A 12,290-nucleotide genomic window follows, 5' to 3' on the forward strand; every position below is an offset into this window, starting at 1 on the left:
TTTTATCTTGGATTTTGGTTAAAGACCTTTCAGAGTTCATATATTTATGATTGACGCTCATTTGGATTTAATTTTGGTCATCATTTGGATTGGTTGTGATCTCACTAGTTTGGTTGTTCAGTAGGTTCGCTTGGTCATATGTTTGTCGATCATGCTATTTTTACTAGTTCATTTGTATTCATCAGTTTGTTTCTTGTTTACCATTTCAATGTGCAATTACCTATTATTCTTCATGTTACTAGTTTATCTAGTTGCATTCACCAATTTTTTTATTGTGGATTATGCTCGAAGTTTTAAATCAATGAAGTTTTGTGGTATGGATCTTGAGGTGGATTCATGTGTGGTCGGTTTGTTGATTAGATCAAGTCTAGAAGTTTCTTTACTTGATGTAATTATTTGAAATTCACAACTGACCGATTTAACATGTTTGCATAGGGATATGTAATATCTTGAATGGCAACCTATTGGAGCATTGTGTTTAAATCTAAGGTTTGTGATCATCGGAAAGTAGCAAAGAAGATAGGGATTAAGCTAGGGGCATCCTACAGGGTGAATGCATACAATACAAGGATTAATTGCATAAGCTTTTTTATTAATTGTATTGGCCATAACTAGGAAGGGCTTACATTGTTACACATTTGATGTACCTTTTGGATTAATCAATAGATCTTTCATTGTTTCTCTCCCAAATCTATGTTATTACTTACGTGGTTGTTAGTTGGAAGGTTGGACATCTCATTTTGGGATTTCTCCACCTTGGTATTGCATCAAATTGAGGCATTAGGGATATTTTTCTTCACCATTTAAGTGAATTAAACTCTTAGACATACTAAAATTGAGATGAAGAGGAACTTGGAAATTACCAACACATTAGAGAAGCCCTCATTTTCATGTATGAGTAGCATTAGGTGAATCAAAAGTCCAAACATTCACTAGCCCCCTTACTTACAAGGCTTGGGAATGAACAATGTTAATAATATTTGTGAAGTGAGAACAATAGGGATATAATATTTACCATTTTGGTGAATCAAACTCCCCAACTTGTTCATGTCATTTCAACTTTCTTTCTCTCAAATGAACATGTTGGAGCTTTAGTAGGCTTGCCTCTTAAGAGATTTAGTAATTTTGATGAGAGGGACAACCCAACATGGAAATAAGGTGCAGCCAACCTACTTCACCCACTCTAAATAAATACCTTATTAAATTGAAAAAATTGGAGGGCAAAAATCTCATGCTTCAAGTTACAAAGGAATATAGGCATTAATTGTGTGTGTAACTATGTACTCCTTGTATGATTCATATCATATATTTTTTTGAAATCCTTACTAAAACCTTGTCAAGTTAGCAATCTTACTTTCTCAACCTAGGTTGGCATGCACACATACCCCTGAACAACATAACAGATGCCTATATCTCCACATATAAATTATGTGACTAACTCTAGAATATAGAATTACCAATATTTAGCTTAGAGTGTTTCTAATTTTATAAAATATATAACATAGATAAATAGAACATCAAAATAGTAGAGTAATAGACTACTCTTCACACAATACAAACACAATTAGTATACTAGTCATGATATTAAGCAACAAAAATTGTGCTCAGAAAAACAATCTCCAAAGGCTGAAGTATTGAACACATAAGATACAACTAGATGAGAATATCTACCATCAAAATGAAGTGACACTTGTCAAGAGTTTTCGTTAATAAGAAAACATGTAATCTTGAATGAAAATGGCACATAAGAAATAAATTAATATTGATGAACCATAAGGAAGATCATAGAGCTTCTAGAAAAGATGAGATGGACTAGATAATTACCAAGTCATCAATAAGATAACAATAAATTTTCCACATAGATCCATTTGAATACATGATAGCACAAACAAGTTGTGAAGGAGACAAAAAGAATAAAAAGTGGCAGATGAATACTAAATGATAATCACTAGATATGAACATGAAATCATAAGGTATTAATACAAGATAAATAAAGATGCAAACAAATATAATGAAAGAGCTTGAACATGAACAAAGGAGGGCACAAGACTTTCATATTAAATGATACCTCATGAGAGGCATAGATCATACTCCAAATGATATAGTACACGGCTGAGTGAACCCCTAATGGAGGTTTCCAAGCCCCCAACAAAAAACCACACAAAAAATATATAAAATTTGATAGAGAATTGATTCTTATTCATCAAATAATTACATGCAATGTGTCAAGCTATAAGTCTTCCCAATTATGGTCAAATGCAAAGCAATTACAATAATAGTTATGCACAATCCCACAAGATCCAAACAACTCCTAGCTAACCCAAATCTATAACAACACAAAAATCTGGTAGAAAATCCAACAAATATCTAAACTTGTGCTTGCAAGCCACCAAACAATCTCCTTGTTTTCTAATTTGTCATGCCTAAAAATTAATGCAAAAACACATGAACAATTTTTTTTAAGTTAATAAACTCTATGTTTAGAACTCACTATATTGAATACATTATAGGAAGTTGAAAAGGATTTAAGTGAGTTTTGATTTCATTTCATAATGATGCAAAGTTGACATCTCAAATGTACTACACCATTATGGAACCTTAGGTTCTAGTGCCACATGAACACTTAGTTCAGATTACACAATTTAGTTTGACTAAATCGTAGTTAAGATGTGACATAATATTTGAGAAGACATTAGGGTTCCATAGTTCTCTGGTTAAAGTTTAATTAATATGTTTGACTAATTACATAAGACATATTAGGTTTGACATGATTCCATATGTTCATTTTGTTATGTCGAACAATTTCCCTAGGTGAACTAATTCTAAACTTGAGGGGGACCAAATGATATATTATTATTGATTTCCAACTTGATAATAATCTTATAGTAACTTAAGAAGATAATGATTTATTCACAAATAAGTCTCCTTCGATATTCAATACATCTTCTACCATAGTCCTTAGACAATTGATCAAGTTATTAATCCAAGCTCCCTTTTGCATAATGCCTACCTATATTCGTCACTATGCAAGCCCTAGGTCAACTGTGTTCCTCATATAACATTATTACTTAACATCACACTAAAATATCTAAAAGAATGAATTATATAAAATTTAAACATCCTAATGAAAAATAAAAATTATACACACACACACACACTTTATCAACCCTATCCTACCCTTATGTTTACATTCCCACTAATAACTTAATATTACCAACAAACTACCCACTAATCTAAAATAATAGAAACTCTGACATGCTAAACTTTAATCAAAACATATTACAATATTAAATCCTAACACTTAATTACTAATACTTACTACAATCTAAACATCCCTATCTATCACCTAACCACCTATTAAATGCACCACCCAATTGGCCCACTTGTCACACTTCTCCTCAAGCCCAAATGTGTGTTTCCCAAGTGGGGATCACATTGTCCCATGCAACTAGCACATTGTCCAAAAGCTGGCCAAGGGAGTACATTTGGAGAGGAATGTGCAGGATGGGATTTGTTGGAGATTGGGAAGGGGAAAGTCAACGATAAATCAAATACTATCTTAATTCCCATTTGACCGCAGCCCTCAGGCCATGTCAACAAGGTGATGGGATGGTGATGTGGACACATGGTAGGTAATAAGGAATTTCCAACACATGGAAATGGAGAAGGAACATTGGAAAGGGGATAGGTAGTTAGGAAAACTTATTACAATGCAATCCCTTTAAATTTATCACCCATGTTGACTTGTGTCCCCTCCCCCCCCCCAATCCATGTCTACGTACTTCTCATGTAAGAGGATGTGATGGGGCAAGTGGGGGTGGCATCAACATGTCTGAACACATGGGAGAATGGTCTTACTAGTGGAGTGAGTTAGGTGAGATGATATCTAGAGGGGGTAGTTTAAGAGTTTAGAATGTAGTTTTAGATATAATTTTTTTGACTCTTTTAAATTGAATTCCAAAAGAATTTAAGGGAGTATCTTTAAAGAATATTCCCTATTACTTTTTTTTTTATAAATATTTTCTCATAGAATTTCTAGAGAGCCTTTTGGCTCTCAAATAAATGGGGTTGTTTGATTCTTTATTTGTTCCATCTTTTTAGCAAGATGTTTCTTTCCTAGGAGTTTATTACTTTAGGTATTTCATTTAGTGTATTGCAATTTCAATATTGACATTAATGTTATATCCAAATTAGAAGTGATTTTTAGGTCTTTTACATGCATTGCAACATAGGGTAGATATTATTTGATTTAATAAGATTTATACGAGCTAAGGTTTTAAGGTGCAAGTAGGATGAATGTAACTAAATTGATCATTGATTAAATCTCATGATCTTAAGAATGAATTATTGCATCTATCAATTAAGTAAATCATATATCCACATTCTATAATAAGAACTTTTGAATATAATGAATTAAACCAAAGATTTCATGGAGGAAATAGAGAGTATTCAACTTGATTTTTTTGCAAAGCAATAACTTAAAAAAAAGACATGATTTTCAATCCAATAATATTTGATCACATAACTTTCTTATTTCATACAATAAATGCATTTCTATTTATCAATATTGAAGTTACAACATTTAATCTACTCCTTTCATATTCGTTCTCAAAATGGATATACAATACAATAGGTGGTATTACAATGGAGAAATCTCAAGTACAATGACATCAAGGACACAATTAATGCACACTCTATTTAAATATTAGTAGTTTGATAACATCACATTCATATATTTAAACTAGATTTGCATAGTCACATTGATCAAAATATTAAAAATTTCATTTAAATAACCTTTCTCATTTCTACACACATATTTAATCATCAGTAATTGCATAATTAAGATATTGATATATTCATAATTTTGAATCATTTACTGAAATACAACATCATAATGCATGCCTACACACAAAACATCAAATAACATGATTAAGCATTTTAAAGAAAAACATCACATGACATAAATAATATAGATAATGTCTAGTCCATCAAATAATGTCTCAAACATATTAAGTCATAATGTGTCAAAATATAATGTAACAGATGTGCTATGATGGATCAAGGCGAGGCCTCACATAATCCCACACTTAGCTACTGGTTGTACTAAAAATTACTCCTCTCAATTATTCCTCTCAAATTGACTTCCACTTCTTCACACACTCTACTACTACCTAAAATACTACCCAAACCCTCTTTTTATAATTGCATGACCATAAGTTGGCTTTTTTTAAATAGAATCATTTAGAACCCAAATAAATAATACATGCCTTAGTCATCTTATAACAATAATTAAATGTACATAGGAGAGAGAACCAAGACCCTAAATAGGTCCACACATATCCCATGATCGATCCACGTCATGACCATGAACAACACATATTAAATGCACCAAGCTAGTTGAATAAATCCTTCAAGAACATCAGTCGGTAAGCCAAACCACTGAGTATCAACAACAACAACCAAGCATGCCAAGTATACACTGAGTGTTAGAAACAATACTTCACCAAGATAATTAAGAGGTGGGGGTGAATCAGTTATCCAATAAAAATAGTTATCTTCTTTAAACAAACTTAACCACTCAACTAAAGAAAACAACAACCATACATAGATGCACATAGACAATTACACCAGATATGTTGACTAAGGAAACCCTTGATCAAAGGGAAAACCTCAGTGGGAATGATGCCCACAAGATGGTGTACTAATATATATATTCCTTGTTAGAGGATAGACCTAGTATGTTACAAAATTTAGTACAATGAGTCCCTATTAGGAGACTTTGAATCCCTATTAGGAGATTCCAACCCTGTTAGGAGTTGTGCCAACCTATTAGGAGTTGTGGTATGATGTATGCAAGAAGAGCCCATTGCCCAAACATGCAATTTCAACTACAAGAAGAGCTCGCTGCTCAAACAAGTAATTTACTGGTATCTTCTTCTTTTCTCTATTATTTCCTCTATCCTATCAACCATACCAATCACTGTTAGAACTTGTAGACTAGGTTACGAACCTTGGATCCAAATACCAAACCTTGGATCACTTAGAAAAACCTTGGCAATGAAGTTTCCTTCACTTCTACACTACTCTGCTCAACTTCACATTATGTACTCTCTGTTGCTTATCATCAATCATTCAATCATATCAACACACCCCATGATAAAGGAAAATGTCCTTCCTTTATACTAAGTCCATAAAACAATTCCTAAGTCAGCTGTTAGTCCTTCTCAATTAATTATTATAGGACATCACTAAGAACACACTACACTTAGTGATAACCTTAATCTTCTGCCTTGCAACTTGAAAAACATTTCGTACATGCAATATTATGATGAGCAAGCTTAGCCATGTTATCCTTAACATGTCTTCTTCATATCCTCAATCTTGATCCTCAAGATATCAACTCTACTAGGAGATATAACAAGTTTACCAAAAGATACTTTTGTAAACTCTATCTCAAAATAGACATCACCAAAACTTACATAACTTCTGCTAGACTTGTCCTTTCTACTTTTGACATTAACTACATATACTAGATACTCATAAGTATCTCTCATAACCTCAGGTGGTTATCATGCTTAACTAGTTGTTCATACCAACTTAATCTTTCCATTGTTCTTCTATCAGATACCACAGAAGACATCAAACATGCTATGTTGACATCAATGACAAACTCAATCATGAATGTAACATACCATCATCAAACCAATCTTCCAATCTTGTCAATCTTTCAACACTAAGTATACTAAGAAAGCATGTCCACCAAGATTCCACAAGCATCACTGAGGAGAAGATCATCAATCCAGCACCATAAGCATTATTGAGTTCCTTCAACCACCAAGGTACTGAAGTGTAACTACAACCAAGAACCACCCCAATAGTGACCAAGAATCACCTCCTTTCAACTAAGTTCACCAACTCTAAGGTCAGAACCACTCCAACATACAAGACTGTCAACTACCCTAGTATGCTCCTACATTAGACACTCCAAGTGCAAAATGATGTTCTATTAGCTAGAAGAACATCTTCTAGGATTCAACACATAAACCTTGAACTAGTTCTTTATATGCATGTTCTCCAAGTCTTCAATTTATACAATCTTTCCTTTGTTCCATGTCTGCAAATTATTTCTTGCAATAAACAACCTTACATCTTTCCTCAGTGCACTATAGGTATTTTTTCCATGTTAATCTCTAACCCTTTGAGAATCCTTCAACTCAACTCACCCACCAAAACTTATGTTCTTCCTACTCGGTTCTACATCCTACAAAGGAATTAGAGAAAACTCCCTACCACCCTTCTCAATAGTAAAAACAATCTTGACACGATCATACACAACATTGCAATCATATTTTCAAGGTCTACCAAGTAATATGTGACAATTACTCATGTCCACAATGTCACACAACATCTGATCCTTATATTGCGTAATCTAGAAATCAACTAGAGATTCATCCCTCACTTCCAAAGCATGTACATCTTGCAACCAACTAATCCTATAAGGACTAGGATCTCTCTCTCTCTCTCTCTCTCTCTCTCTCTCTCTCTCTCTCTCTCTCTCTCCAAACCAAGTTTCTAAACCATCTCCTCAACAACTAGATTATTAGTACTACCACTATCCACAATCATTTTCCAACAATAACCCTAAGACTTGCATCTAGTCCTAAATAAATTCCTTGTTTGACAAGGTTCCAACATCGTTTTACCAAATAATACTCGTCAAGCCAACAAGTTATCTTCCACCTTGACTCATTCACTAAGTCCTCATTTCTATTTACCATAATAGGCCGTTTATCATTGACCTTCCTATCAGTATTAGGAAATTCAAAAGATCTATGTCCTTCACCATATTTGTAGCTAGTACCCTCATGTCCACCTCTAACTTTTCTCCTCCTTTGTTCAATGGGTCTTGATTCATCCTCAACAATCTGTTTATACTTCACCAAGTGTTCCTGGTTCTCCTTCCCTTGAGAACTACCTTGATGTCTTTTCTTCAAGTTATCTTCTTCCTTTAGAGAATACTAATAAACATCCTCAGCCAAATCAACCTTCAACATACCAATCTCATCCTGAATATTGAATCTGAAATCATTATCATACCTAGCTACCTTTTCCTTAGAAATTTCTCTATGTCCAAACCAAATAGTTTACCTATAAAACTCCTTAGCATAATCCTTCACAGATATATCCTTGTATTTTAGATTCTACAACCTCTTAACTCAAGTTCACAAACATTAGGAATGAACTTAGCCTTCAATTTTGTCACCATTAATATCCACCTAGTGATTTTTATTTCTCCTTCCTCTTCTCTATATTGCTACAATTCTTTCCACCATAAAGCAACATGGCCTTTCTATAATCACCCAAAAATGGTCATCTAGACCATTAGCCCCCATTCTCAGCATTTTTGCTAAAGTATTAAATCATTTTCTTAGATCAAATCTTTAAAAATCAATTTATTTGATTTTATCCTATAGTTTGACCACTTTATCCTAAAGGTCATTTTTAATTAAAAGGGACATGTCCCCCTTTAATTAAATAAAAAGAACCCTTTCACCTCTTATCCTAAGTTGCACATATAAACCATTTTCTCTAATTTATAAATAAAAGAAATGAATTTTTGTGTCACGTGGAGATGCAAAAGTCAACTCTTTCTTGTTGGTGTAAATCATCTTGCACATGGATCATGCAAAAGTCAATTCCTCACCCTTGATTAGATCTTCTTGCCTCATGATCTCCATCATCCAAACTTCTTTAAAATGGAGAGCTCTCTCCTCATCTAGGATCCATCTTCTTGGCATTAGTGTTATGTTGTAGGTTTTCTATAGGTACTCTTGGAGCTTGTAGAGGATCTTGTGGCTTCATCTTCATACTTGCATAACATTATACCTTAGTATCATATACCATTAGCATAGCTTCCTTTATGCATTAGAATAACACAATTAGCTAATTAGAGGGGTTATAGTAGTTTCATATTGTTAGCTTAGTTTATATTATTTATATTTCATATAATCTAGTTGAATTTTGTGTATCATTCCATGGTAGTTCTTGGACACTAACACTCTCACTTTTGTCTTTTAATATCCCATTTCATGGTGTACTTGCAAGGGGTTGCATCTCTTAGGCTAAGCTAAGAGCCCTTTTATTCATATTTTGTATTCCTTTGCACTCCATGACTAGGGAGCTCTAGGTCACTGTTTGGAACTCCCAATCCATGAGATCTCTCAAATAGAATGACTTAGAGAAGTGCATGTTCTAGTGTGTACATTTTTGGTGCCCACTATGGGGATAATTTTATGTCCATCAACATGCTTACGATTGTAGAGTCACTAGTACCCCATAATCAACCCTCTAGTGATATTAGATCATCTCTTACAAAGTGTGAAAATAAGCTAAAAATGATGAGTATTGGGATGGGGGAGTACACCTTGGACTCCATTGTAGCATTACGTGTTCTTCACGGTCCTATGGGAAAAAATCTAAAAATGAAACCTTCGGCTTTTGCTATGACCATCTTTGGTAGTTTCGTTCAATCCTTAATTCCTTTAGAAGTTGAAAAAGAAGACTAATATATTAGATATTGGATCTATAGAGAAGAAGAGAATAATAATTATGTCATTTTAACTACCCCCATTTCTCCCAAGAGATATAGAAAGGAGAATATTGAGGTCAAGGACCTTTGAATGACAACAAGAATGCTATTGTTGAATCCCTAATTCACATCAAGGGATGAAACAGAAAAGATACTATAGGCCGAGGGTATGGTGTTGAAGATAATTTACCATTATTTGATAGAGAAGTCCCTACGAGTAGTGACTCTAAAGATTATGTCCATCATGCTATTGTTGCTCCAACATGTGAAGAGGATTTCACCCCTTCTATCTCCCTTCTTTAGGGAGAATACATGTAATTTCATGATAACACTACTGAAGCGTCCACATCTAGGCAACCCAAATTTGATGAAACAAATGTTGAAGATCCTAATACAAAGAGAATTAAAAGAAACATTGCTTGATTTTTGGCTCATGATTAAAGTACTGACTCTCTTGAATATGAGTGTGAGTCCCTTTATGATGCCTCTTGTGAATTAGATGTGGATGTGATTGTAATCACCTAAAAATGCTCATCTAGACTATTAGCAACCTTCTTAGCATTTTGGCTAAATTAATTAATCATCTTCCTAGGCCAAATTGCTAAAAATCAATTAATTTGATTATAACCTATAGTTTGACTATATTATCCTAAGTTCATTATTTAATTAAAAGAACATGTCCCCTTTTGATTAAATAAAATACCCCATTCTTCTAACCCACTCAATGTGCACACATAAAGTTCTTTTTGTATTTTCAAATTAAAAGAAAAGGCTTTTTGGCTTTTTGCATCACATGAAAAGTCAACTTCTCTCCATTGGTTGACTTTCTCTTGCACATGGATCATGTCAAAGTCAACTCTCACCCTTGATTTTGATCTCCATCATTCTTACACCTTTAAAGGAAGAGCTCTCCCCTTCTCAAAGGATCCACCCTCTTGAGTATTGTTATGTTGCAGGTTTATCGGTTGATCTTCTTGAGAGCTTATGGAGAACTTCTATCCTCTTGTCTAATTCTTTCATACCATGGAATTTTAGCTTAGATTCATATAGTATAGCTTCTATTTTGCAATAATCTAGCTCACACAGTTTAACTAGCTTACATAGTTTAACTAGCTTGGATCTCATAATACTCTCATTTGATTAATATTGTTGCATTGTACATTGCATGTTAGTTTAGTCCATATTTGCATTGCATAACTTGAGAGTTCTTGTGGACATTTGCATTCTTGCTCTTGTCTTAAGAACCTCTTGTTGCATGGTTTACTAGCAAGGGTTGTGTCTCAAAGGCTTAGCTGAGAGTTATTCACATTTGCTCAAAATGCACCTTTGCACTTCATGGATAGGGAGCTCTAACACAACATTCAAGAATTCCAATCCATGGGATCACTTGAATAGAAGATTTTAGAGTGTGAAACTTTTTGAGTGTATAGTGATATACGCCTATGTTATCCAACTAAACATAGTTGATGAGTCTCATGTAGAGTTAGATGAGTTAGATTCATAACTTTTCTTAGTGGATCACATTGATTCCTCTAGGACATATCTTGATTTGGATTCCTTTGGAGCCTTCTCTATAGGCTTGACCTCTCTCATCACTAGAGATGATTCTGCTCGCATCAATAACCTTGAAACTTCCACCTCACTTTCACTCATGTATCCAGATCTCATAGATTGGTCTAGTCAAAATCAAAGACTAAAGCTATCCTCATTCCACAATGATTATGAGATTGTATGTTACCTAAATGCTATTGAACCCATGGTATCTTCCACCAATGAACTAGTAGTCAATATGATCAAAACATACATCCAATACCTCTATCACAAATTAAAGAGAAAAATGAAAAATAAGAGGTTAAATGGAAAACTCCACCTTGTGGCAGTGTCCAAACTGAAAAAAAGTAAAAATAGAGACGCATCTGAATTTGATTGAGCCATCAATTTTTCTAATCCTTGGCCTCTCACCAACTTAGTAATTTGGATGTCAATGCTGAGTTCCTGGATTCTATTAATCCATCTGCATCTCCTATCAGACACTTTCTATTGGGAGAATATATCTTTGACTACTGCACTAGGTATAAATGTAATTACAATAGCACCAAGTAAATAACATCTAAATGCTTTAACAACTTTGACAAGTGCATATGTCTACTTCCCATTAATCTCATATTTCAATTTTGTAGGTTGAAGTGATTTACTAAAAAATGTAATGGGTTGTTCATACCCTTCCTCATTCTTTTGAAGTAAAACTACTGCTATATTATGGAAAGAGGGAAAAGAAAACATATGCATTGGTTTTGTATAATCAAGTGTCCTTGGTATTGGTGCATTTTTTTATAGCATTTTTTATTTCTTGGAAAGAAATAGATGGTTCACCTTACTAATTAATTACTGCTCCTTTCTTGAGCATCTTGGAAATAGGCCTACTAATCTCAGAAAAAAATGTCACAAATCTTCTCAAGAAATTGACTTGGCCAAAAAAATATTGAATACCTCTAACATTTTTGGGTTTAAGGACCTTGTCTATTGCTGCCACTCTCTCAGGATTGATCTTAACTCCATTTTTAGATACTATGTGGCCTAGGAATTTTCCTTCTATCACTCCAAAAGTGCACTTCTTTGGGTTTAACGAAACCACATACTCCAAGGCTTTTACAAAAATCTTTTCCAAATTATTACAGTGGTCCTCATCCTTTTTTGAGTA

This window comes from Cupressus sempervirens, chromosome 10 (genome assembly GCF_028749045.1).
Source record: "Cupressus sempervirens isolate cs-2001-9-10 chromosome 10, ASM2874904v1, whole genome shotgun sequence".
In the NCBI taxonomy this organism is placed as follows: Eukaryota; Viridiplantae; Streptophyta; class Pinopsida; order Cupressales; family Cupressaceae; genus Cupressus; species Cupressus sempervirens.